We start from the raw sequence: 6,805 nt of genomic DNA, 5'->3' as shown, positions 1-6,805 counted from the left end.
TAGAACCGATTCTCTCCTTGCTTCTAACCCACTAACAGTGTCCAGTGAGGAAGTAAGACTGAATTGACATAATTCATGCTCTCATATAGAACCTCTTCTTCATCCGTACTTAACTTTCTTTTTGTTATCATGAACATAATTAAGTACTTCTTGTCGTCTCGAGGTGTGGAATTAGATACCCCACATCTTTGAGGTGGCAACTTTTATGTATTCACTTTTTCCAGATCCGTACCGGCACTCCGGTCGGAGGTTTTACACTTGTTACCAGATTTCTAGTTTTCACTAGTTTTCTAAAGGTTTTCTACATTTTATTTAGAAATTTCATCAAAAATATGATTTGATCATTGGATCCAAATGTCTTTTACTTATTGATTCACGTCTATAACGTCTTTAGGTGAAGGTCCCGGGTGAACCACACACGAACCCGACTCGTAACTCGAAATGTGCATGTATCCGACAAGGACCTCAATTTGCGGTCGAAACCACGGTCAAACCCGCAAATTGAGGTTAAGACCACGGTCAAACCCACAAAATGCGGTTCTACAAAATCCGACCGTAACCTGCGATCAAACCCGGTAGTTTAGAGTTCTTTTTATACCTGATAATATATAACGACCTTTCGGGTCCTACAAATGAAAGGTTGCGTTAACTCTTTCGGGGTTAACCCAAAAACATCGAGGTCTTTTAGGTGAAGCTCATGTCCTCCCAATCCTAGGTTGTCGTAGACGTCAGGAAAAAGTCGGAGACTTATTCTAAAAACGACGCGTGCCTGACAACCACAAAGCGGTCTACATGATGTTCAACGTAGTCATTGACGATAGCCGGAGTATATTCTCTTGGATATCTAATACACGGACCGAGTCCGTGAGATTAGTATCTTCGTGGTCCTGGGATCCGGAAAGTCTAAACCTTGTCTGTGGTATTCCGAGTAGGATCCGAGAAGGGATGACTGTGACGAGCTTCAAACCTGCGAATGTTGGGCGCAGTGACAGTGTGTAAAAGGATCAATGGATTTTATTCCGACGCTAGTGGGAACCGACAGATGATTAGCCATGCGGTAGCTGTACCTGGTATTTTTCATCCGAGACGAAAAATCCGATAGTTGATTAGCCATGCAGAAACCGTAGAGGACCATTTTCACTGAGAGGATCTTACAGCTTGCCATGGAAGGGAGCACACATGATTGGAAGGAGGCAGTAGGAAAGCAAAGGTTCAGAAGCAGCAAAGCATCTCCAGATGCTTATCTGAAATTCCCACCAATGAACTATATAAGTAACTTTATCTTATTTAATGTTTTATTTATCTTTTAATTATCAAAACCTCAGAACCAATTGAATCCGCCTGACTGAGATTTACAAGATGACCATAGCTTGCTTCAACCCGACAATCTCCGTGGGATCAACCCTTACTCACGTAAGGTTTATTTCTTGAACGACCCAGTGCACTTGCTGGTTAGTTGTGCGGAGATGTGAAAAGTGTGAATAACGATTCCGTACACCAAGTTTTTGGCTCCGTTGCTGGGGATTGTTTGAGTTTGGACAACTGACGGTTCATCTTGTTGCTTAGATTGGGTAATTTTATTTTATGTTTAAGCTTTTTATTTTATTTTATTTTCGAAAAATTCAAAAAAAAATTGTTCTTCAGAATTTTTAAGAATGAATTCTAGAGTATCATGAGATATGTTGAAGCCTGGCTGGCTGTGAAGCCATGTCTAATCTTTTGGACTGAGGCTTCCACTTCTCATTGACATGCTTGTATGTTTTATGCTAAAGCTTGGCTGGCTATTTGCCCATGTCTAATCTTTTGGACCGAAGCTTTCACTTAAACCTTGGCTGGCCATTGGCCATGTCTAATTCTTTTGGATCGAATCCTTAGACTAACATTGCATGATTCCTGGGATTCTTATTAAAAATTTTGTATCCCTTTATTTTATTTTTCCAAAATAATTTCAAAAAATACAAAAAGATTTAATAAAATGATAAAAACAAAAAAATTTTTATGTTTCTTGTTTGAGTCTTGTGTCAAATTTTAAGTTTGGTGTCAATTGCATGTTTTAACTTTTCTTGAAATTTTCAAAAACTCATGCATTATGTTCTTCATTGATCTTCAAGTTGTTCTTGATGATTTTCCTTGTTTGATCTTTAAATTTTCTTGTTTGGTGTCTTTTCTTATTTTTCATATGCATTTTCGAATTCATAGTGTCTAAACATTAAAAATTTTTAAGTTTGGTGTCTTGCATGTGTTTCTTCTCTTAAAAATTTTCAAATATATGTTCTTGATGTTCATCGTGATCTTCAAAGTGTTCTTGGTGTTCATCTTGACATTCAAAGTGTTCTTGCATGCATTTTTTGTCTTAATCTTAAACTTTTATGTTTTGTGTCATTTTTGGGTTTTTCTCTCTCATCATTAATATTCAAAAAATCAAAAAAATATCTTTCCCTTATTTTACTCATAAATTTTCAAAATTTTGAATTGATTTGGTCAAAAATTTTTAAAATTTAGTTGTTTCTTGTTAGTCAAGTCAAAATTTCAATTTAAAAACTTTATCTTTTCAAATCTTTTTCAAAAATCAAATCTTTTTCAATTTTCTTTCAGGTTTTTTGAAAATTTTAAAATTGAGTTTCAAAATCTTTTCCTTATTTTTATTTCATATTTTCGAATTAATGCTAACAATTAATATTTTGATTCAAAAATTTTAAATTGTTACTTGCCTATTAAGAAAGAATCAATCTTTAAATTCTAGAATCATATCTTTTAGTTTCTTGTTAGTCAAGTAATCAACTTTAATTTCAAAAATCAAATCTTTTTAATTTCCTTTTCAAATCTTTTTCAATTAACCACTTGACTTGTTTGTTTTAATTTTAAAAAGTTTACTATTTCTTATCTTTTTCAAAACCACCTAACTACTTTTCTCTCTCATTAATTTCGAAAACTAACTAACAAATTTTTCAAAAATCTTTTTTATTAATTAATTTATTTAGTTTTCAATTTACTTTTATTTTATTTCTTTTCTTAAATTTCGAATTCTAACTCATAATTAAAATAAAAACAAAAAAATATTTTTCTTTTATTTTAATTAAAAATTCGAATACACACTCTCTCTCATCTCTTTCTATTTATTTATTTACTAGCACTTCTCTTCTACTCATAATTTGAACCCTCTCTCTCTCTCTGTTCGAATTTTTTCCTCCTTCTTCATTCTATTCTTCTATTCTTCTACTCACATAAAGGAATCTCTATACTGTGACATAGAGGATTCCTATTCTTTTTCGTCCTCTTCTTTTTCATATGAGCAGGAACAAGGATAAGAACATTCTTGTTGAAGCTGATCCTGAACCTGAAAGGACTCTAAAGAGGAAGATAAGAGAAGCTAAAGCAAAAAACTCTAGAGAGGACTTAACAGAAATTTTCAAAAAAGTAGTTATGGCAGCCGAAAATAATAACAATGGGGGAGATGCAAGGAAGATGCTTGGTAACTTTACTGCACCAACCTCTGACTTCTATGGAAGAAGCATCTCAATTCCTGCAATTGGAGCAAACAACTTTGAGCTTAAGCCTCAATTAGTTTGTCTAATGCAGCAGAATTGCAAGTTTCACGGACTTCCATTGGAAGATCCTCATCAGTTCTTAGCTGAATTCTTGCAAATCTGTGACACTGTTAAGACCAATGGGGTTAATCTTGAGGTCTACAGACTTATGCTTTTCCCTTTTGCTGTAAGAGACAGAGCTAGGACATGGTTGGACTCACAACCTAAAGAAAGCCTAAACTCTTGGGAAAAGTTGGTCAATGCTTTCTTGGCCAAATTTTTTCCACCTCAAAAGTTGAGCAAGCTTAGAGTGGAAGTCCAAACCTTCAGACAGACGGAAGGTAAATCCCTCTATGAAGCTTGGGAAAGATACAAGCAATTGATCAGAAGGTGTCCTTCTGACATGCTTTCAGAATGGAGCATCCTGTGTATATTCTATGATGGTCTGTCTGAATTGTCTAAGCTGTCATTGGATCACTCTGCTGGTAGATCTCTTCATCTGAAGAAGACGCCTGCAGAAGCCCAGGAACTCATTGAAATAGTTACAAATAACCAATTCATGTACACTTCCGAAAGAAATCCTGTGAATAGTGGGACAACTCAGAAGAAATGAGTTCTTGAGATTGATACTCTGAATGCAATATTGGCTCAGAATAAAATATTGACTCACCAAGTCAATATGATTTCTCAGAATCTGACTGGAATGCAAGCTGCATCCGGCAGTGCTAAAGTGGCTGAAAGATGCAGAAGATTGATGGTTTAGAGGTTATAAAAAACTCTCGTTGTGAGTATAGTTACTAAACCAAGCAATCAACCTTTCTTACAAACGTGTTGGTTGTCACAAGTAACAAACCCCTTTTTAAAATTGATAACCGAGTATTTAAACCTCGGGTCGTCTTCTCAAGGAATTGCAAGGAAGTATGTTCTTATTATTGGTTATGAAGATTGTAAATTGGGGGGTTTGGAAGTAAGGTGGGAGTATGTTATATGACAAGTAAAATAAAATAATAATAATAAAATCTCTTGGCAAGGTATAAGAAATTGGAAGTCCAGACTTAGTTATCCTTATCAATAACAATGGAAGTTGAATCTTAATTCCACTTAGTTAACCTTTACTAAAGCATAGGAAGATCAAGGGACAAATCGGTTTGATCTTCGAATCCTATTTATTTCCTAAGAAAAGATTGGGACTATTGAAGTTCAAGCCAATTGGCAAGATAACAATTATGCTATTGAGTTGGATAACTCCTGAGTTACTGATTCCTTAACCAAGACCAAAAGAGGAAAAGTAAATTTGCTGGAATAAAAATGCCTTCAGATGGGAAGCAACAGTAACATAAATAAAAGAAAGAAATCTTGAATCTAAAATACCTCGAATTATAATAAATAGAACATTCAAATCTTAATCATGAAAAGTTCATAAGCCAATTGGGCAACATAAATCAAATGCAAATAAAAGTATCAAAATAAAAGAGAAACATAAATTAAAGGAACATTGAACCTGGGATTTAGAGGCACTCCTAAAACTAAGAGAAATCCTAAATCCTAATCCTAAGAGAGAGGAGAGAACCTCTCTCTCTAAAAACTACATCTACTCCTAAAATTGTGAATATGAGAGCCTCCTCATGAATGGATGCAGTCCCACACTTTATAACCTCTGGTCTATGCTGTCTGTACTTGGATCTGGGCCAAAAAGGGCTTCAGAATTCACTGGGGGCATATTCTGTAAATTCTGGTGCGTGGCCTCTGTCACGCGTCCGCGTGGGTCACGCGGTCGCATCATTCGGAGCTTTTCCTTGCCACGCGGTCGCGTCAGTCATGCGACCGCGTCATGTGTATTCTGCTTAAGGTGCGCGGTCGCGTCAGTCATACGGCCGCGTCGCTGCTGATTCATGCTTGGCACGCGATCGCGTCATGATGAGCGGATAATTTATACACTTTTTGGCATTGTTTTTAGTATGTTTTTAGTAGAATCTAGTTACTTTTAGTGATGTTTTCATTAGTTTTTATGTTAAATTCACATTTCTGGACTTTACTATGAGTTTGTGTGTTTTTCTGTGATTTCAGGTATTCTCTGGCTGAAATTGAGGGACTTGAGCAAAAATCAGATTCAGAGGTTGAAGAAGGACTGCTGATGCTGTTGGATTCTGACCTCCCTGCACTCAAAGTGGATTTTCTGGAGCTACAGAACTCGAAATGGCGCGCTTATAATTGCGTTGGAAAGTAGACATCCAGGGATTTCCAGCAATGTATAATAGTTCATATTTTGCCCAAGTTTAGATGACGCAAACTGGCGTTCAACGCCAGCTCTCTGCCCAATTCTGGCGTCCAGCGCCAGAAAGAAGTTGCAAAGTGGAGTTCAACGCCCAAACTGGCACCAAAGCTGGCGTTCAACTCCAAGAAGGACCTCTACACGTGCAACACTCAAGCTCAGCCCAAGCACACACCAAGTGGGCCCTGGAAGTGGATTTATGCATCAATTACTTACTTCTGTAAACCCTAGTAGCTAGTTTATTATAGATAGGACTTTTTACTATTGTATTAGACATCTTTTGATCATTTTTAGATCTCTAGACCTCCATGGGAGGCTGGCCATTCGGCCATGCTTACCCTCTATTCACTTATGTATTTTTAACGGTAGAGTTTCTACACTCCATAGATTAAGGTGTGGAGCTCTGCTGTTCCTCAAAGATTAATGCAAAGTACTACTATTTTCTATTCAATTCATCTTATTTCGCTTCTAAGATATTCTTCGCACTTCAACCTGAATGTGATGAACGTGACAATCATCATCATTCCCTATGAACGCGTGCCTGATAACCACTTCTGTTCTACATTAGATTGAATGAGTATCTCTTAGATCTATTAATCGGAATCTTCGTGGTGTAAGCTAGAATGATGGCGGCATTCAAGAGAATCCGGAAAGTCTAAACCTTGTCTGTGGTATTCCGAGTAGGATTCAATGATTGAATGACTGTGATGAGCTTCAAACTCACGATTGCTGGGCGTAGTGACAGACGCAAAAGGATAGTAAATCCTATTCCAGCATGATCGAGAACCGACAGATGAATAACCATGCCGTGACAGGGTGCGTTGACCATTTTCACTGAGAGGATAGGATGTAACCATTGACAAGGGTGATGCCTCCAAACGATTAGCCGTGCCGTGACAGGGCATTTAGATCATTTTCCCGAGAGAAGACCGAAAGTAGCCATTGACAATGGTGATACATTACATAAAGCCAGCCATGGAAAGGAGTAAGACTGATTGAATGAAGA

This window comes from Arachis ipaensis, chromosome B01 (assembly GCF_000816755.2).
Source record: "Arachis ipaensis cultivar K30076 chromosome B01, Araip1.1, whole genome shotgun sequence".
Taxonomy (NCBI): domain Eukaryota; kingdom Viridiplantae; phylum Streptophyta; class Magnoliopsida; order Fabales; family Fabaceae; genus Arachis; species Arachis ipaensis.
This window is presented reverse-complemented; position numbering follows the sequence as displayed.